The sequence below is a fragment of the Rutidosis leptorrhynchoides genome, chromosome 3 (assembly GCF_046630445.1).
Source record: "Rutidosis leptorrhynchoides isolate AG116_Rl617_1_P2 chromosome 3, CSIRO_AGI_Rlap_v1, whole genome shotgun sequence".
Taxonomy (NCBI): domain Eukaryota; kingdom Viridiplantae; phylum Streptophyta; class Magnoliopsida; order Asterales; family Asteraceae; genus Rutidosis; species Rutidosis leptorrhynchoides.
In genome coordinates this window covers 165,168,703-165,192,081 of record NC_092335.1, presented here as the reverse complement: position 1 = coordinate 165,192,081, position 23,379 = coordinate 165,168,703, and positions in this window count along the sequence as shown.

Here is a 23,379-nt window from a genome sequence, read left to right as displayed (position 1 = left end):
TAATTAAATGATAAGTTATTTTAATCATTATATATATATTTTTAGCTTATAAAAAAAAGAGATTTTTTTATAAATTAAATAATGAGCCCATGAATTTTGACTAAATATTTTCAAAAACAAAAACTTATTAAAAACATTTTTAACATGTTTTTATTTTTTTGTCAAAATTGGCACCTTTATTTTATTTATATTTTTTCTTTTCACCAACCATTTTTTTCCTATAAATACCCACTTCTGTTTCATAAAAACTTGTATCAAATCTTTGGAAAAACTCTCTCACAAACTTGGGAAAGTACTTGAGGTATTTTCTATATTTTTTATCGATTTGCTTTTATTTTTTTGTATATTCTTTAAAAATTCGAATTTAATATATATAAATTATTTTTACATGTTATAATTAGTATTATAAGTATTATGATGTATAAAAATAATTTTGATAATTTATGGAATATTATGTATAATTAAATACGAATTATGTAGTATTTAAACATAAAAACAATATAAAATTCGTAATAAAATATTAAACAGTAATAAAAATAATTATAATTTTTTTGAGATTATTATACTTTTATAAACAAGCGAAAATTATAAAAATTAAATAAATGGGACGATTAGTATTTAAAAAGAATTTACTTTTGCAATATTCTAAACCGAGAGAAATAATAAATAAAATACAAAATAAATACAAACGTGTATTAAATATTTTTATAAAATTTTTATATGATTAATAGCATCACTAGATACTTTAAAAAAAATATAAAAATTAATTTTAAATTATTTTTCATATTTATTTAATTATAAGCCGATTACAATGGTTAAATAATTAGAAAACATTAAATAAATAATATTTTGATATAAAATTTGATTTAATAATTTTTATAACATTTTTAAATAATATAGAACCTGTAAAAAATATAAAATTATTTATTTAGATCAATTTAATATTTATTACCTAATTAAATTTGATTAATATAAATCGAGTATATATATAAAGAAAAGTGGGAAATAAATACAAAAACTTGATAAAATTATTTTTATAAAATATCCTAATGAATTGTATAATTAACTAAGTTTATAAAAATTATAAATATAATATTTAATGAATTAATATTCGAATTAACATATATTAGTATGATTTTCGATTAACATAAGTATATTACATATACTAAATTAATATTATTATTATAACTTACGGTTAATAACTAAGTATACTATATAATAAAGTATAATGCTTATAATGTAAGTTAATAACAATACATTATTAATAAACACTTATTTTATAACTATATTAATTTAATAATAATAACTTATAGTATATAATATAAGATAATCAAATTGTTAATACATTAATAAATATAACATAACATATATAATAATATATAAACCTAAAGTGAAGGTTAATCAAAGATAATGTACAATTCATGTGAACTTCATCGCTACTCACGGTCGTAAGTGAATGATGTCTAGGTTGTCATTTATGGGTAAGCTTGTGGATCTCGAATGTCATGACTTAGATTCTGGTCAAGAGTCCTGGGCCCCCGGTTATATCTGGTCATTCCTGACTTATTTGATAGCAACGAAGTTTAAGTAAAGTTATACAACGTCTTGCTAAAGATTAACCCGAACTTTCTAAAATTGGAAAATTACTATAAGTGGAAACTTTCCATAAATAGTAACATTCCGAAAATGGAAATTCTTTAGTGAACCATTACTATCAATATAGTACTATATACTATGGTCTGTTAGGCAATGTCTGATCATACGTTCTATCTCTAGGTTGAGATCTCGGTCACGTCCTTCCGTTCAATTCTTTCGTGGAATACTCTTTTGTGCTACTAAGGTGAACTTCATAGCCCCACTTTTTACTATTTCATAACTGTTTTACAACTTTAGGGTGAGACACATGCTTGATTTTAAACTGTTTTACGCTTAGACACAAGTACTCAACTGTTAACTATGCTGTCTTGCTTTGATTCATGCTAAATCTCTACCGCAATATCGTTAATTGCTACGTATAAATGCAAACTTAATTATTGTGAGTAGGCCTATTGAGAGTAACGTCTCTAACCATTCGACCGTTGGTCTTTGGTTACATAATAATGATTCCACGACACTGACAGTACAAGGTGTCATAGGGTAAACTTGTTTAGTAGCGATATTACAAAATGCAGCAACACTTTTAGATTGATATTTCTATATCAATCAACTTTAAACTAAATCTTGTAGTCTAAAACTTTGGATATTATTTATAAACCTGTGAATTTCACTCAACCTTTTTGGTTGACACTTTAAGCATGTTTTGTCTCAGGTGATGATTGAGCTAGCTGTTTGCAACTTTGTGATGATAGATTTGATGCTTGCATGGAGTCCACATCGCATATTATATTTTAGTTCATAAACATTTATTTTACGTTTTAATAATAATGTAAACATGTATTACTGCTTCCGCTGTGTCATTAACAAAGGTTTTATTTAAAAAGTCTCATATAGAGTCGTTCTCGTTTATATAACTGTGTTATGATATGATTGGTCACAATTACCCCTGGTCCATTTTGGGGGGTGTGACAAGTTCTATTGATCGTATAGGGTATCTGGTTAGACAATATTTTTTCCCTGATTCGGAGTAAGTGGTGTCTAGAATTTGTAGTGGACCGGGTGTTGAATTTTCCAATTTAACGGATCCTGTGTGCCACTCCACTACATCTGTCGGCCAGTCAAAACGTGAGCAAAATCAGAGAAAGTGTTGTTTGTAGGATACGGATACGATGTCGAAGTTCAGTCCAATGAGGTTTGATGTTGAGAAATTTGATGGGAGGATCAATTTTGGCTTATGGCAGGTTCAAGTCAAGGATGTGTTGATTCAGTCTGGTTTACACAAGGCTTTGAAGGGTAAACCCACCCTTGTTCCTGGCAGTGATTCTAGCAGTAAGTTCGATGAAGAAAAATGGGATGATATGAATTTGAGGGCAGCAAGTGCGATTCGTTTGTGTCTTGCAAAGAACGTACTTGCAAATGTACATGGGTTATCAACGTCAAAGGAGCTTTGGGTTAAATTGGAGCAGTTGTACCAGGGAAAGGGCATCTCAAATCGGTTGTGTCTTAAAGAACAATTTCATACTCTGCGTATGGATGGGGGTTCAAAGATTTCAGATCATCTAAGTATTCTTAACGGTATTGTTTCGGAACTGAAGGCTATTGGAGTTAAAACGAATGATGAAGATAAAGCTTTGAGGTTGATATTATCTTTATCATCGTCCTATGAGCACATGAAACCTATTCTAATGTACGGGAAAGAAACGTTGAAGTTTGAAGATGTTACTAGCAAGCTCCTATCCGAGGAAAAAAGATTGGAAGGTAACGGAGTCTCGTCATCAGAAGCTACGGTACTGTTGTGTTCGGATAGGCAGAAGAGAAACTCTAGAAATAATCTGACATCCTGGAAGTGCGGGAAGACTGGGCATGTAAGGGTTAATTGTCCAGGTGGAGCTAATCCAGCAAATGGCTCCAAAGATGCTAACATTGTCTCCGTCGTTACAGAGAGTGACAAATTCTTCTGAAGTCACGTCATCCTCATGGTGTGTCCACGCCACCATGGAAAGGGATGTTCGTTAGTGGTTCCACAATTGCACATGGGCACTGGTTTGGCATTAGTGCAGGTTGTGTGGTGGAAACTGATGTTGTAGCTGATGAAATTTCCAGAGAAAGCCAAACAGGAAGTTGCACCATAACTGTTCAGCTGGTTATACAATATGTGCCAAGGTGAAATGCTTAGAATGTGATATTCTAAGTGTGATACTCTTTATGGTGGGGTATGATAATTCTGTTTAGAGTTATGATTGTCTATTATGACAATGATTGTCGGGTCTTGACAATGTTCGATGAAGATGCAAGTTTTGTCTCTTGGGAGATAATGTCAATGGCATGAAGATGAGGATCTTGAAGTTATTGTCGAGGAAGCGTCTACATCGGTTATCCTTGCAATATGGAAGCATGGTTATCTTCTTCTATCCAAAAGGTGGAGATTTGTTGGATATAGTTTTGGTTAGAAGAATTGGATATGGTTGCATAGTATTTGTGAAGGATGTTATCCCACATAGGTGGGAGGAAAAAGTTGGAGGGGACTTGCTTAGTTATAAAAGAGGGATTAAGTCTTCATTCCAAATTGCACCAATCAATACACTTTAAGTATTTGATTATTTCTTTCTTTTTTACTCTTGTTTGAAAGTTGTATTAGTTAAATATTTTGGAGAGTGTAGTTGGCTTAAGAGAGTCGTCTATATCATTGTAACAATTTGTGATATAGTGTATTTTTCTCTTTAGGGGCCGGTGGTTTTTCTCATGTTTTGGAGTTTACACGTTAAATCTTGTGTTGTGTATTGTTCTTATTTCTTTACTTTTATCAATGGGCTGGGTGTTGGGAATTAGTGAGGCCGTAATTTCCCAACAATTTGTTGTGATAAAACTAAAAATACTAAAGATTTAGATCTAGATCTAGAGAAAGAAATTGATGCACGGAAGGTAGCGAGTTATTATAATTCAACATCAAGATGGAAAAAAAGGTAGAGATGAGATGAGAGGATGAAGATTAGACAAGTCATGGGAGTCATGAGACACAAGAATGATTCAGTCAGCAATTTGGCAGACAAATTATTAGATACTCCGTATTTGTTTTGAAGTGAAAACTAGAAGACTTTTACGTTAAGGCCCAATATAAATATAAAAATAAAGTTTTACCAGTTAAGGCCATATCTAAAAAAGTTTGGGGTCAAGTGTTTCGGTAGCTAGTTTCTCTCTCGGTTCACTTCCCTAGAATTAAAAAAAAGCACTCTTCTTTTTCATCTTCACCGGCCACCAGTTTGCCGCCGGTGGTCCGACACCCTTTTCCTTTTAGTTTTTTTATCTTTGCCGTCCTCTACTTTTCCATCTCCCTCATGAACCGGTTCGAAGCTTCTGTGACGGCGAGTCCGTTCAATTTTCGTGCGTACTCTGAGAGCTACGATGGCGTGGTAAGAAGGGTTTTCCGTTTACTTTTTTTCAGCCGATTTTCTTTCTCTCCAGCTACCACTATTTCAGGAGAACTTTCCGGTAGCCTACCTAGAACCCACATGTCCTTCTTTTGCTGCATTTGAACCCTTTGTTCGAATGGATCCAGCTTTGGGAGTTTGTGGTGTTGTTGGATGTTATCCTAGTGGGTTTTCCGGTTTGGTGGTGCTGGATTTTCAACCGGCGGCGTTAGGCTGTCGAAATTTGGTTTCTAGCTACAAAACCAGCGGTGGTTGGGCTGGTTCCTAGACCCTCACACTCTTTTAGATCTAGCTTGTTTCCATTTCCTGACGGCGTCCATTCTTCCCTTTGGTTATTCTCCGGCGGTGGATACCTTGTGCCGCTGCCCTCCACTTCGGGCTCATCTCTTGTTCTAGATCTCCTTCTTTGTTCCTTGTTACTTCTAGGAAGTGGCTCATTACGGTTCAATGTGTTTGACACCGATATAAGTGGGTTTGTGTGTGGTTGTTTACTTTTCGACGGTGGCTATCTGTTGGTGGCTTGATAAACAACAGGAGTATTGTAGAAGGGGGGGGGGGGGTGAATATAATTCTTCTTGATTAACTTAACCAGTTTAAGCAATTTAGTATTCAAGCAAGTAAATTAAATAGAGTCAAAGGTAATTTTCAATGGTGTATTCTTTATTGATTAAATCACAAAGAATTACAACTATCCTTGGCGGAATGATAGTTGGTTGATACAGATTTACCTAAGTATAGCTATTGAGGATATTTTAAGCTATTACACGTTTAGACTCTAAATAAATAAAACCCACACCACTAGTTGTTACAATAGTGGATACACCAATTTATAGTAGTCCTATTAACCGTGTAATTGTTCTATTGTCCACTGGTATATAGGATGTCTGTACTTGTGGGGACAACTGCATCAGAGAGCGTGCTCTCCTCTTTCCTCTTTGGTAGCTATTTGCAGGAACATCACAATTCGGTTTGGTACCACTATTTGATTAAACAAATAGAATGTCGTGTTCCCTAGGCATTGACAAAGGTTAACACATGTCTGCACATGCGTTAAACTTCTGCATTCCTACGTAGTCTTATAAGGTCACTTGTCAGCTGCCGACATGTGTCCTTTTCTATTTAACTTTGTCTTTGACTTCTGTTAAATAGTACAATTGATGTTGACCACTCAGGAAACCACTATGCTTGTAATGGAGCATAGTTGTCTTGTGTAGTAAGCTGCATTCTAGTTATGCGGGTTCTTCATTGCTGAGTCAGTTGATATTCTTGAATTGCTGGGTACACATCCTGTGTTAATTGAAGAATACTGTCTACCTTGTGCTGATAGACTAGGCAGCAAACTAAACACTCGACACAACAATATATGCTGTCTATACATAAACAAACTTGTGCTAGCTGCACATTACATTTTAGTGCAAATAAATTCTGTTTTGTCATAATTAAATCCTTAATTATTTTGGAGACTCAACAATCTCCCCCTATTTGATGATGACAAAACCTATGACATAGAGAGAAAACACTAAAGCCAGCACTAAGGGACCTAAAGAAAAATAGGCAGTAAATTTGTCCCTTTTAGGTTTGTTTTGGGATCTTTTGCTGAGTTATCTATATCTTATAACTTGATATGATTTTCAAGATAAACTCATTTCATTTTCATTACAAGAGAGTATATACAATAATTACAAAACATTATAATGAAATATGAAATAATCAAAAAATACAATTTTAAACACTAGAAGGCTATCTGTTCCTTATCCTTGTCTTTATCTTGTTCACCTTCAGATAGCTCTTCTTCTTTTACTTTGATGGCTGCCCAGGCTTCAGGAAACAGGATAGGTAGCTCAGCAAGGTCATACACTGGAATTTGAGGGGGTAGAATGATGGGATCTCTTCTGTGTGGGCCAGCACCAATGGATTTCTTTCTTTTAGGCTTCTGTGAAAGAACTTCTTCTACATTCACTTCTGGTGCATTCCCATACTTGAATGCTTTATTGAAAAGTTCTTGTAGATCACATTTCAGTGTGTCGTTTAGAGCACTTTTACCTTTATCAATGAAGTACTGCAGTATCTCCATCCATTCACTGAACCCAAAAGACCTTAGTTCAGTGTAGTCTACCCTCTCATAAATATTGTTTTCCCTGCTGACACTGAAGGCCCTTTTTGTGCCTTTGTGCACCTTGATGATCTTGCTAGGATTTGATCTTCTGATCAACACATCACCATACTTGCTCCTATAGTAATGATCAGATAGCTCTATTGTTCGTTCAGTCTCTATAGGAGCTACAGTAGGTGCTTTCTCAGCAGATTCCTGTTCATCAAGTGCCTTATCCTGAGCTTTGACTATGGCTTTTGCTAACTTGAGAGATTCAGCTTCTTATTGTATGTCAGTAGCCAATTTGTCTTCTTCTTCCTTAAGCCTTAGCCTCTCAGCATATTCAGCATCATCCCTTCTTTGCTGTTCAAGCTGAACACTTGTAAGATAATCATTAACCGTGATGTTCAGGGATTTTGCTGTAGCAATTAACTATCTGCCTTCATCAGTAGTCATGGCATCACAGTATTGCTTTAAGTCCATATCCAGCTGCAGAGCCTCATAAAAGAGAGCTATCTCTTCATCATTATGTAGCCTTTGACCACTGTTGTATAGATACACACCAACTTCAATGCTAAATTGCAGAGCATTAATGTAGAATTGCTGATCAAGTGGATGATACAACAATATTATTTAGCGTATCATTTCAGGTATAGCTGCTGCTCTTTGTTCAAGCAGTTCAGGAACAGTGATCTCCAGCCTGTAAGCCTCTCTTTCGTTTGGATTCATCTTTCTTAAGTCTGGCTCACCTTGTGCAGCTGGATCATCTTCCCAAGTAGTGTGTTTATCATTACATTTTGGGGAAGATGGAGGATATTTGAAGAATGATTCTGCTGTGCCAGAAGGACCCACGGGTTTAAAATCAGGCTCATCCAGTGTCCTATCAAAATAAGTAAGAGTCTGTGCAGGAATTGGTGATAGAATAAACGTTGAGCTGCCCCTATCCCAGACTGTAAAATTGGCAGCATCAGCAGAATCGATATCATGTTTAGCACCCAGCTCATCCTCCTTTGCTGGGTCTTCAACACTTGTTACACCCAGCAGCACACTTCTGGCTGGATCTTCAATCACAGTACTCCTTGTTGTGTCTTCAGTACCAGCTGACTGATTAGTATCAACTGGTACAACTGCCATAGTACCTTCACTAGCTGCCTCAAATAAGGGCTCTTTCCTTAGGGGCTGGTTGTCCCTAAGGGAAGATTTTACCCTTTGTTTATCGATTGGCTTGGGTTCAGCTGGTGGTTCTTGTGTTGATACTGGTTCTTGTGGAGGCAGATAGGGAGTGATTGCTAGATACTCCCCCTTAGCCGGTTCATCATCATCAAGGTTGATGATATCTGATGGCTGTGATTGTGCAGCTGGCTGAGCAGTAGATGCAGGTCGAGAGGATTGGCTGGTTTCCAAAATAGCATCCATCCATTTCATAAACACATCTGTTCTTTCTCCTCCTGATCTATTTGAAACCAAATATCTTTGCATCTCTTCTGGTGTCATCTTTTTGATTCTTTCTGCTCACTTAGCATACAGATTTGCTTTCTTCCTATCATATTTCACCATGAACTTAGCATTTCTTTTTGCAGCAGCCCTCTTGTATTCTTCAATGCTGAGTAGTTCATCATGAATATCACGCTTTTTAGGAGTGAGGGTTCTTCTATGCTCAATTTTATGTCTTTTTTGAGTAGCATAGTCCTCAAATCTAGCGTTGAAAGCATCATTTAGTTCCTGCTACCTCTTCTGATGCCTCTCCATTTTTATTCTCATCTTTCTTTCAATAGTTTAAGAGACAGCAAAAGATTCAGCTACAGCCAGTTCAGACACATCACTAGGCTTACTGCCAGAACCAATATCATCCACAGATGTGGCAGGCATACTGGGTTGAGATCTACCAGCTGCCTTAACACCTGCTTTAGTATGAGCGTTGATGGGCTTAGGGCCAGTACCTTGATCAGCACCATCACCACCATCATCATCATCCATCCTTTGCTGTTTGGGAGCTTTTTCATGCTCATGCTGCCCCTCAGATTGTTTTCTCTTTTTGTGCTTCTTAGCTTTCTTCTCCCCCTTTTTGTTATCAGCAGGGGAAGAAATAGCATCCGGGGAAACACGTGCATCAAGATCACTATCTGACTCTGGAACAGAAAAGGAAAAGTTATTCCAGTCAACATCAGCAGGAAAGAGATGTGTACCAGGATCCACGCCATATTGTCTGAGGCATAGGTTTAAAGATCGAACTTCATTCCTAGCAACACCCATGGCCATTTGATTTACGCTGGTTCTTACATCAGCTTGAAGAGCAGCCATACGTTGCATTACCTCCACCATTTGAACATAAGCAGAGGCAGGAATCATTGTAGCCATCTGATGTTCCTGCGACTCCAACCTCTCTTCCAATACCATATTCTCTTCATTTAGAAAAGATTCCTTCGATTAGTAGCGTCAAGTTCAGTTTGAAGACGGGTAATATGATCAGCATATTCATCATGAGAGATGATTCGTTTTTTAAGATTCTCCTCTTCTTCATGGTGTTGAACAATGGCATCCACTGCTAGATCTGCAAAGGCACACACTTGTTTGAGCTGGGCTTCAATAGTAGACGTTGTAATGCACCCAGCTCTGCAGATAGCTTCAGCCATGCAGTCAGTAAGAGTGTCATGGATGATTTTCTAGATATCTGGTGTGATTCTGGCTACTGTGCAATAAATAGCCAGAGTTGAAACGTCAGCCACCTCAGAGGGAACAGATCCACTGGTTGAGGGGTGATCACTAGCAGCTACAACAGGAGTACCTCCGTGGGGTGGTGGAGGTGGAAGGTCAGAATCTGACTCATCACCATGATCACCATCATTTTTACCTTCACCCGAAGCTTTAGAACCACTGGTATCCTTTGCAGTATCATCATTATCATCATCATCACTGAGATCCACTGATTTGTCCTTGGAGCCAGTCACATTATCATGAATGACTGGCTCTTCCTTACCAGCACCTTTATCAGCATCATCATCAGATGAAGAAGATGATGACGAAGAAGCTGAAGAATCAGAAGGTACTGGCGAATCAGGAATATTCTGCATTATATACTTACCAGTAGCAGGATCTCGGATGAATTTGAGAGGCCTCCATGTACCAGGCCATGGAGAAGCAGCAGGAGCCATACTAAAGTAATGGTAGTATGGCTGCTCATTAGGTTGCTCTAGCGTGGCCAGCTTCTCAGACACCTCTTCACTGGCTGGTTGATCAAGCTGAGATAATAGTTCAGTCAGCTCCTCCTTGGGTAGCTTGCTGGCTGACACTAACGCACTTTGAGGATCAATAGTCAGCTGATCCACCAGCAAGGCAATTTTGGGAGTGATAAAGGTTCCCCTGTAAATAAATTTGGGCACAACTTCATCTGGATCTGGTACCTGGCACACATACTTGGGCTTTTCACCAGAAACAGAAGCCTGAGTAGTGTCAGTGATAGCAGCAGTAGAGGTACCAGCATCCATAGTGGGTACCATAGAACCAGTAGCAGTAGTAGGTGACTGTGCAGTAGGTGGAATAATAGGTGTAGAAGCACCAGTATCCATGTGTGGTTCCCTTGGAACATAGCTAACATCTTGAAGAAATGAAGGCCAGGATGAATCATCATCATCATTCAAACCACCACCAGTAACAATTTCCTCAGTAGCAGCAGCTGGAGGAATAACAGTGGTAGAGCCAGCAACATCAGAATCAAGAACATCCTTAACAATATTATCAATAACCTTTTCAAGAGCAGGAGGAGGTTCTACTATCATCTCATCAACTACTTCAGAATCAGTAGTTGAGATAGCAATACTGGGAATAGGAGGAGGAATAGCAGTAGCAGTATCATAACAAACCATCTCCTCATGACCAGTAAGAATAGTTGAACCAGCATCAACGTGATCCCCAGTATCACCAGCAGTAGTAAAAGTAACAGCACTGGTATCAGCACCACCAGTAGAGAAAACAGCAGTACCAGCACCAGTAGCAGAAACAGAGAGCTCATCAGTAGAAACAATAACATTTTTTTCTTGCTCCCCCTCTACCTGTTCATCTACCCTACTAAGAACTGAAAAAGAAGAACATTTTTTGTTAACAACTGTAGAACCAAATAAATTTGACTCAACAATTGTATCTGGTGTTGGTCACTGGGGATAGATTGGTGATTTAGTCAGCCCTTTGATTGAGACAGGGTAAGGTGTCTGTAAGTGTAGCTGTGACTCTGCTGACTCATTGGCAACACATGTTGACCAAGATTTTGTAAGAGTTCTGGCTGGTAATGATGTAGGAGTGTGACTCTTGTCATGATCCAAGTAACATTTAGGTTGTACAGTAGCCTGAGCTGGTTCAACACGATGAGGAGCCAGCTCAAGTCTGCTTTGGGGGTCAGTTATGTTCTCTGCTGGTTGTACTGTCAGCAGAGGATATTTCTTGAAGTATAATTTTGAAAAATGTGGAAGTGTTGTAGTGACCCGAACTTTTCCATGTTTATATATATTAAATGAAATTGATATTTACATGATTAAGTGTTTCCAACATGTTAAGCAATCAAACTTGTTAAGACTTGATTAATTGAAATAGGTTTCATATAGACAATTGACCACCCAAGTTGACCAGCGATTCACGAACGTTAAAACTTGTAAAAACTATATGATGACATATATATGGATATATATATAGTTAACATGATATGATGATAAGTAAGTATCTCATTAGGTATTTTAACAATGAATTATATACATAAAAATGAGACTATTGCGGTAAGAAACTCGAAAACGATATATATAACGATTATCGTTATAACAACGTCTTACTAATTACATATGTATCATTTTAAGATATTGATACACTATATATAAATATGATAAATGATAATTAAACATATCATTAAGTATATTAACAATGAATTACATATGTAAAAACAAGACTACTAACTTAAGGATTTCGAAACAAGACATATATGTAACGATTATCGTTGTAACGACATTAAAATGTATATATATCATATTAAGATATATTAATACATAATAATATCATGATAATGTAATAATTTAACATCTCATTAGACATAATAAACAATGAGTTAACAACATTTAACAATATCGTTAACTTAAAGGTTTCAAAACAACATTTACATGTAACGACTAACGATGACTTAACGACTCAGTTAAAATGTATATACATGTAGTATTTTAATATGTATTCATACACTTTTGAAAGACTTCAAGACACATATCAAAGTACTTCTACTTAACAAAAATGCTTACAATTACATCCTCATTCATTTTCATCAACAATTCTACTCGTATGCACCCGTATTTGTACTCGTACAATACCCAGCTTCTAAATGTATTTACTATTGGTATATACACTTCAATGATCAGCTCTTAGCAGCCCTTGTGAGTCACCAAAACATGTGGAAACCATCTTTTGACAACTAGCATGAATGATTACACAAAATAACAAAGTTATGGAGCCTATATGGAGACCCATTTTCACGTGAACTTACACCTACCACAAACACATTTCCATTTTAATTTTTATGCATCAAACTCATCTCTCTCAAGTGTTCTTCCATTGTTCTAAGTGTTCTTCATCATCTTCATCAAAATCTAGCTCAATCTAGTTCATAAATCCATACATAAACCAAGTTATAAAATAACTACTCAAGAACACACCAACAACACTTCCAAGTTTGCTGGCTTACTTCCAATCTTGCAAATCCACTTTGAGTGATCATCCAACCTCAAGAAATCTTTCTTATTTACAGTAAGATATCTTTCTAATACAAGGTAATACTCATATTCAAACTTTTATTCAATTTCTATAACTTTAACAATCTTATTTCGAGTGGAAATCTTACTTGAATTTGTTTTCGTGTCATGATTCTACTTCAAGAACTTTCAAGCCATCCAAGGATCCTTTGAAGCTAGATCTATTTTTCTCATTTCCAGTAGGTTTATCCACAAAACCTGAGGTAGTAATGATTTTCATAACATCATTCGATTCATATATATGAAACTATCTTATTCGAAGGTTTAAACTTGTAATCACTAGAACAAAGTTTAGTTAATTCTAAATTTGTTTGCAAACAAAAGATAATCCTTCTAACTTGACTTTTTAAAATCAACTATACACATGTTATATATCTATATGATATGCTAACTTAATGATTTAAAACCTGAAAACACAAAAAACACCGTAAAACCGGATATACGCCGTCGTAGTAACACCGCGGGCTATTTTGGGTTAGTTAATTAAAAACTATGATAAACTTTGATTTAAAAGTTGTTCTTCTAGGAAAATTATTTTTCTTATGAACATGAAACTATATCTAAAAATCATGGTTAAACTCAAAGTGAAAGTATGTTTTCCAAAATGGTCATCTAGACGTCGTTCTTTCAACTGAAATGACTACCTTTACAAAAATGACTTGTAACCTGTATTTCTGACTATAAAATTATACTTTTTCTATTTAGATTCATAAACTTAAGTTCAATATGAAACCATAGCAACTTGAATAACTCAAAATGGATTTAAAACGAAGAAGTTATGGGTAAAACAAGATTGGATAATTTTGCTCGTTGTAGCTACGAGAAAATTGGTAACAAATCTATATTAATCATATCCTAGCTAACTCATATTGTATTATACATGTATTCTAATATATTATGTAATCTTGGAATATAATAGACACGTATGCAAATGTTTTGACATATCATATCGACCCATGTATATATATTATTTGGAACAACCATAGACACTCTATATGCAGTAATGTTTGAGTTAGCTATACAGGGTTGAGGTTGATTCCAAAAATATATATACTTTGAGTTGTGATCTAGCCTGAGACGTGTATACACTGGGTCGTGGATTGATTCAAGATAATATATATCGATTTATTACTGTACATCTAACTGTGGATAACTAGTTGTAAGTTACTAACGAGGACAGCTGACTTAATAAACTTAAAACATTAAAACGTATTAAAAATGTTGTAAATATATTTTGAACATACTTTGATATATATGTATATATTTTTTATAGGTTCGTGAATCGACCAGTGGCCAAGTCTTACTTCCCAACGAAGTAAAAATCTGTGAAAGTGAGTTATAGTCCCACTTTTAAAATCTAATATTTTTGGGATGAGAATACATGCAGTTTTATAAATGTTTTACAAAATAGACACAAGTAAATTGAAACTACATTATATGGGTGAATGATCGAAGCCTAATATGCCCCTTTTCTTGGTAACCTAAGAATTAGTAAACCAATCTACTAATTGACGCGAATTCTAATGATAGATCTATTCGGCCTATTGAACCCCATTCAAAGTACCTGATGCTTTAGTACTTTGAATTCATTTATATCATGTCTGAAGGATTTCCCGGAATGATAGGGGATATTCTTATATGCATCTTGTTAATGTCGGTTGCCAGGTGTTCACCATATGAATGATTTTTATCTCTATGTATGGGATGTTTATTCTCAGGTGATTATTAAGAGCTTTCGCTGTTGCATGCTAAAATATGGACAAGATTTGGTGTCAGCATGCTTGTATAATATTGTTTAAAAACTGCATTCGATATTTATTTTGTTGTAACATATTAATATTATAAACCAATATGTATTGGTAGTGTGTAAGTGTGATATTTTTAGATTATCATTTTTGGATAATCTAGGTGGTGTCCTTTTAACCTTGTCGATAAAATAAAGGTTATGATTTGTTTTAAAAACGAATGCAGTCTTTGAAAAACGTCTCATATAGAGGTCAAAACCTCGCAACGAAATCAATTAATATGGAACGTTTATAATCAATATGAACGGGACATTTCAGTTGGTATCCGAGCGTTGGTCTTAGAGAACCAGAATTTTTTGCATTAGTATGTCTTACCGAGTTTGTTAGGATGCATTAGTGAGTCTGGACTTCAACCGTGTTTTTCTTTAAAAATGATTGCTTAACACTTTTGTTGGAAACTATATATTATTAACATGTAAATATTATGTGATATATTAACCTCTTAATGTGTTTGGTATTGTGTGATAGATGTCTACCACTAGTACAAATCCCATCGACTCACCTAATAATAATAATGAAGAGTCGAATATATTTTGGGAAGATTCATAAATTCCCGAAGAAGAACCGGAAGAGGAGGAACCAGAAGAAGAGGAACCGGAAGAGGAAGAACCAGAAGAAGAAGAGGTTCCGGAGGAGGAAATATTGATACCTACAGTAAATCGATTAAATAAAAGAAAATCCTCAACCAACGGACCAAAGTTAAAAATGGTCAATGGTGTTTCCGCCGAGGAAGCAAAATATTGGGAAGATTACCAATTTTCTGATGAATCGGATCCCGATGAGGATTCCGATGATGTTATAGAAATTACCTCGACCCAATTTAATAAAGCAAAAGAAAATAATAGGGGAAAAGGTATAAAAATAGAGAAACCTGATTCCAACCCCGATGAGCTTTATATGTATCGGCAACATCCGTATTTCCTAAATTGTAACAATAACCCGGGAACCTCTAAACCACCAAGTTTTTCTAAACCATTGTGGAAAACGACGGCTCGTATTAGAGGAACACCATATATCCCTAGAAAATTAGGAAAATGAACCAAGTCCGAAGAAGAAGAAGAAACCAGTGATTCAGATTAGAGGGTTGTAATCATGTTGTGTATTATATGTATTGTAGTGTGCTTGTACTTTTATGTTCTATGTAAAAATTGCTTGTATTGTTTGTTAATTATCTTTTACGAATCTAATCCTTGTCTATTTTATAGTATAAAAACAAAATGGACGTGGGTAGACAACCGGATATTTTAGAAGACCTACCAGAGGATATGATTGAGGAAATCTTGTCTAGAGTCGGTGAGAATTCATCAGCACATTTAATTATGACGAAATTAACTTGTCAAACATTTGAAAGACTTTCCAGAAATGCCTTAGTTTATAAAAGGCTTTCCTTTGATAGGTGGGGTATATCACATTGGGGAGACCGTAAGTTACGCCGTGTTTTCTTTAAAGCGTTAAATGCGGGAAACCCAAATGCAATTTTACGCTACGGGTTAAGAACCTATTTTGACTCAACATATCCTAACATAGAATTTCGTGAGTTAGAAAGAGCTTCTAACATGCAATATAAAGAAGCATGTTATACTTACGGGTTAGTGATGTTCGCTTCTTACCAAAGTGAGAAGAAGAATATCGGATTACAACTTTTAAATAAAACCTTCCCACAAGTGACGGATTCAGTAATTGGGGTGAGAAACAAGGTTTTTAGATTATTACGGGGCTGTTGGACATTACGAAACCGTCGTCCTTTTGACGATATTACAACATGCTGCCTAGCCAATGGTCATAATGGTTACTTTTCACAAGACCAAGGATGGGAAGTCTTCTTAGTAAAACCAGAATGCATGACTTGTTTCTGGACTTATGAATTACGTGTCTTTATTTCTTTTGCTGAACAACTTGCGTATTAACTAGAATTGCCTTTATAGCTGTCGAGTAGCAAAGTTATTATGTGCTATATTTCATCCTATATGTATAATAGCGGTATTGTAAGTTTGTAAAATATTGTATAAAATTTGAACGCGAAATTTTATTATAATCAGTTGTTTTTCATATAGAATTGTAGTAGTTGAATTGTATATTAGCTACTAAGTATGAACTTAACGGGTAGGTACTACCCGAATTAAAACTATAAAACGCTAATATGAAGAAAAAACTTTTATAAATGAGTTCATACTATGCTACGAAATACTATTGACTACTCTTAAAATTCTATATGATTAACTTAATTCTTTTGGGCTATTTTTGAAGGAAATGGCACCGACGACTCGTCAGAATTTGAACATGAGCGAGGAAGACTTTCGTGTTTTCCTTGCAGCAAACATAGCTGCAGTACAGACTGCGATGCAAAATAACAATAACTCTAGATCTAGCAGTGGAACTAATTTTACAAGAAATCGTGTAGGATGCTCCTACAAAGAATTCACTGCCTGCAAACCTTTGGAATTTGATGGAACCGAAGGACCAATTGGATTGAAACGGTAGACCGAGAAGGTCGAATCGGTGTTTGCCATAAGTAAGTGTACTGAAGAGGACAAAGTTAAGTACGCTACGCATACCTTCACAGGTACTACATTAACATGGTGGAACACCTATCTTGAACAGGTAGGACAAAATGCTACTTACGCACTACCGTGGTCGGCATTCAAGCAATTGATGAACGAGCAGTACCGTCCTAGAAACGAAGTCAATAAGCTCAAGGTAGAGCTTAGAGAGTTACGAACACAAGGGTTCGACATTACCACATATGAACGACGATTCACAGAGTTGTGCCTATTGTGTCCAGGAACATGCAAAGATGAAGAAGAGAAGATCGACGCGTTTATAAAAGGGTTACCAGTAAGGATTCAAGAAGATGTGAGTTCACACGAGCCCGCTTCCATACAAAAGGCAAGTCGAATGGCTCATAAACTCATAAATCAGATTGAGGGAAGAATTAAAGAGCAGGCGGCCGAAGAAGCCAACACGAAACAACTCAAGAGGAAGTGGGAGGAAAATGGTGACAAGAGTCACCAGTACAACAACAATAACAATTACAACCACAATCGTAACAACTATCCCAACAACCGCAACAACAATCGCAATAATAACCACAATCCTAACAATAACTACAACAAACATCCCAACAACAACAACAACTACAACAACCGTTTCAACAACAATAACAATCCCAATAACAACAACGGCAACAAAAACCAAAATCAGCCATGTCATAGGTGTGAAGAAAATCACCCAGGGTTTTGCACGACATTTTGCAACAGATGTAAAATTAATGGTCAAAGCACGACAAAGTGTGAGGTCTACGGACTAAGGTTTAACAGAACTAAAGGAACAAATAGTGTCGGAACAAGTAATGCCAGAACGAATAGTGTCGGAGCAAGTAATACCAACGCTGTTTGTTATAAATGTGGAAAACCGGACCACATTATTAGAAATTGCCCGAATCAGGGGAATGCTAATGGGCAGAGCCGTGGAAGAGTTTTCAATATTAATGCGGCAGAAGCACAGGAAGACCCGGAGCTTGTTACAGGTACGTTTCTTATTGACGATAAATCTGCTTATGTTTTATTTGATTCGGGTGCGGATAGAAGCTATATGAGTAGAGATTTTTGTGCTAAATTAATTTGCCCATTGACGCCTTTGGATAATAAATTTTTACTCGAATTAGCAAACGGTAAATTAATTTCAGCAGATAATATATGTCGGGATAGAGAAATTAAACTGGGGGATGAAACGTTTAAGATTGATTTAATACCAGTCGAGTTAGGAAGTTTTGATGTAATAATTGGCATGGACTGGTTGAAAAAGGTGAGAGCAGAGGTCGTTCGTTACAAAAATGCGATTCACATTAGGCGTGAAAAAGGAAAACCTTTAATGGTGTACGGAGAAAAGAACAACGCGAAATTAAATCTTATTAGTAGTTTGAAGGCGCAAAAACTAATAAGAAAAGGTTGTTACATCATTCTAGCACACATCGAGGAAGTTAAACCTGAAGAAAAGAAAATCAGTGATGTTCTCGTCGCAAAAGAATTTCCCGATGTATTTTCGAAAGAATTACCGGGATTACCCCCACATCGATCCGTTAAATTTCAAATAGACCTAGTACCAGGAGCTGCACCAATAGCTCGTGCTCCATACCGACTCGCACCCAGCGAAATGAAAGAATTACAAAGTTAGTTACAGGAACTTTTAGAGCGCGGTTTCATTCGACCAAGTACATCACCATGGGGAGCTCCTGTTTTGTTTGTCAAGTAGAAAGATGGTACATTCAGGTTGTGTATCAACTGCCAAGAGTTGAACAAACTTACCATCAAGAACCGCTACCCACTACCGAGAATCGACGACTTATTTGATCAACTACAAGGCTCGTCGGTTTATTTGAAGATCGATTTACGTTCTGGGTATCATCAAATGCGGGTGAAGGAGGATGACATTTCGAAGACTGCTTTTAGGACGCGTTATGGTCATTACGAGTTTATGGTTATGCCGTTTGGATTGACTAACGCACCAGCTGTGTTCATGGACCTCATGAACCGAGTGTGTGGGCCATATCTTGACAAGTTTGTCATTGTTTTCATCGATGACTTACTTATTTACTCGAAGAATGATCAAGAGTACGAAGAACATTTGAGAAAAGTACTAGAGTTGCTGAGGAAAGAAAAACTGTACGCTAAGTTTTCAAAGTGTGCATTTTGGTTGGAAGAAGTTCAATTCCTCGGTCACATAGTGAACAAAGAAGGTATTCAGGTGGATCCAGCAAAGATTGAAACCGTCGAAAAGTGGGAAACCCCAAAAACTCCGAAGCATATACGCTAATTTTTAAGACTAGCTGGTTACTACAGAAGGTTCATCCAAGATTTTTCCAGAATAGCAAAACCCTTGACTGCATTAACGCATAAAGGGAGAAAATTTAAATGGAAGGATGAACAAGAGAAGGCGTTTCAATTGTTAAAGAAAAAGTTAACTACGGCACCTATATTGTCATTACCTGAAGGGAATGATGATTTTGTGATATATTGTGACGCCTCAAAGCAAGGTTGTAACATCCCGCGTTTTTCCGTTAAATTTATTTTTAACACCGTCTTTTTTTTTTTAAATAATATCTTTCGCTATTTAAATTCCCAATTTCCGTTGACTAACGTTTATAATATTCTCGTTATTTAATTATAACACCACTCGTCTACTCGAGCGTTTTTAAAATATTTCGTTTGGTTAATTCCCGCACCCGCTTTGAAACTTGAGGGACCAAAGTTGTCAAGTGGGCAAACTAGTTGACTAGGTCAACTAGTCAACCCACCATTCTCATCCATTCATTTCCATCCATCTTCACCTCCTTTTTCTCTCTAGCTCAAGAACTCCATTTCTCCCAACTTCACTAATTCATCATCTAAATCCGATTGGAGAAGCAAACATCAAAACAAATTACATATTCGTGATCCTCTCTTCATCCTCTTCGATTTGGTACGAATTTCATCAAGTTTGGGTAACATTTCTAAAACTCTAGATTTCTATAAATTCGTGTTTTTGACTTGAAATTGTGTTAGTTAGTGTCTATGGCTCGTAGGGATGTCGTGTATGTAATTTGTATGCTCGTTCTTCGTGTTTTGAAAATATGACATGAACACCCAAATGGGTCTAGCTTAATCTTGAGTTTTGGTTGCTCAAATGATGTTATAAGATAAAGTGTATGTGTTAAAAGTGTTAGTTACTTCCTTAGCTTCGTTTTGATATGTTGGATGATGAAAAACTAGCTCAATAACATGAAATGTGTTTTTGGTGAATCGATTATCGTTTTGGTAGGAACTTGATGCGGTTGAATGCTAGTTGAGACACTTGTTTGAATGTATGCTAGTTAACTAGTTAAATTGTATGCGTAAATAGCTTCGAAATGGTGTGATGTATGCTAGCGTTTGATTAGTGAATCATAAGTCTCATTTGTGTCGAAATTGATTTTGAAACGATAACGTGGCTAGTGATTTTGACGTAGTAAATGTTTATTGAAACTTGGAATATGCGTCTAGTTGCAATGTATGCGTTATTACCTTCAAAACGGCATATCATTTGTATGTTAAAAGTTCCCGAATCATAAAATACGTTTTACGAACTTGAAACTTTGAAAATAAACCTTTCTTGATCAATTGACGAGTTTTCGGTTATTGTAAATGATGTTTTTGTTTGATGATATGTGGTTAGTTGTATTGCTCGTCAAAATACCTTTCCGAGGATATAAGATACATATTTTGGTTGTTTGCGGATCATAAATGGTGAATGTTTGATGTTTGGTTCGTGCATACTTTGAAAAACTGACCAGAATTCTCTGCCCAGGTAGTGGCGCGGCGCGCCACATCCCCGCGCGGCGCGCAGAATCGCCTGGCCAGATTCTGCTCACTTTGTCACATTTCACGCGAAATGTTTGACTAGCTACCGACCTCCGATTCACATGAAACTTGTTCTAATATGCTTATATATGAATAAAAACCTCAGAAAAATAGTTCGGGACCGAACCCGAACGTGTTGACTTTTTCGTTGACTTTGACCAAGTTTGACTTTTAGTCAAACTTAACCAAACTTTTATGCAATCGTTCTAACATGCTTTTATACGTGATTCTTGTATGAAACTTGACAAATTGATTCACATGCTATATTTAATCGAGTCGTAACGAGCCATAGGACTAATTGAACACATTTCACCCGACCTTGTGTCGTAACCGGTTAATTGACACAACTTACTTGTTTAGGTCAAGGCTAAGCAACTTTCATGCATACGTTACTTTGCGAAGTACTTTTATACTTGTGCACTCGAGGTGAGATCATAGTCCCACCTTTTCAACAACTTTTATTCTTTTAAATCGTGGGCTGAGAAACATATACATTACATACTTATATACATTTCACATGTATATATACTTTTCATACTTTTATACTTTGAACACAAATACGAATACAAAGATACAGACGAGTTAGAACAAAAGTCCTCAATCCAATTATCATTAGTTTCACTTGCAGGGTGTAAGTGTAAGCGAGTGATTATGTTGTGTGGCCATACGGGTTTAACGAACCCTCATTCAGACGGTTCGCTACCGTTAGTGGATGAAATATAATTTCAACGTGCATAGTGTATGTTCTAACACTATATTCAAAATTCAGAGGGAAGATTCAGTTAAGCTTTGGTAATTGGGTGCTCGCAATACAAACTACATTCTTCGGAATAAATACGATTTGGATAATCATCTATACAAACTATTGTGGTTCAAAATATACTTTTACAAATACATTTATGATCTCACCAACGTTTTTCGTTGACAGTTTTCTACATGTTTTCTCAGGTTCAAACTTGGCTACTTGATACATGCTTCCGCACTATTTGATTACTTGATTGGAGTCAACCATGCATGCATACGCTAGGGATAGCACTTTTGGATTCAAACTTTTGTTTACATACTTACGCTATTTATAGCAACTGTGTTTTTAAACTAATTATGTCGCAAGTTATTTCATTTATACTTTATGACTTTGTAAACTTAGACTTGTTGTCGAACGGTTTTGTAAACTAAACTTGCAAGTCTTGTACCTTTCAAATGAATGCGACATAATTTTGGTCAAACGAGTCTCATATAGGGACTACGACCACGCAACGGGACCTAAGTTAACGGCGCCGTCAATAACGGTTTTGGTCGGGTCGTTACAAGTGGTATCAGAGCGTTGGTTGTAGGGAACTAGGACGTGCATTAGTGTGTCTAACAGAGTCGTTAGGACGCATTAGTGAGTCTAGACTACAACCGGATAGTTAGCATTTGCATTCTGACATACATTTGCTATAGATAGCACTTACTTGACTACTTGTGCATTATACTTGAATCATTCTTAGGCAAACTTTTTAATGATACCCAACCTTCATTATACGAACTCGTATCCTGCCACTTTAGTTCGGGAACTCTGACTCCTTGGTTGTTATTCACCCCGTCTCATCTTAATATCCATGAGTATTGTAAAGTCACTGTCACTACTCTAGATGAGTATCGTCATCACTATTTATCGCTACGGTTGCGTACTACTCGCTATCATGACTCGTTACTCTTTTCATACCTAACTACGTTATTGTCTGATTCGAACCGCATTGACGTGAACAATCACTTATACACTTCCCTCTGGGAACGCATCTTTAGAGTTGCACTAATTCTTTCGATTCAATACGAATCATGTTTGAGACGTCGTTACATTTTGTTCATTTTAGATTTTCGCGATTACACGAACTTGAATCTATAGAGTGATGTGGGAATGGAAGTATGAGTTAGCGTAATATAACGACACTCGATCAACGTGGTTATATTACGGTAAGACATACCAAAGTTCTAGTGACGTGTGATGGTGGTTAGACTCGATCAACCTAAACACCACCATGTGCCATGTACATGACTTCATCTTTTCAGGTTTGGTCATCCGAAAACTCCGAGAATATTTATAACAACCATACCGGGGACACACCTTTAATTATTGTCAAATTATATTTATGCTTCCGAATGAATTACCGATTCCATTCGACTTCAACTGTATGTCACACGGGTATACTAGCTCGTCCTCGCGCAGTCTTATTGACTAACTGCAATTTACTCGTTATGCTCACATCGGGGCGGAAACTTCTCTTGCATCACACTCGTACTTCCGGTTCCGGAAATCTTTATTCT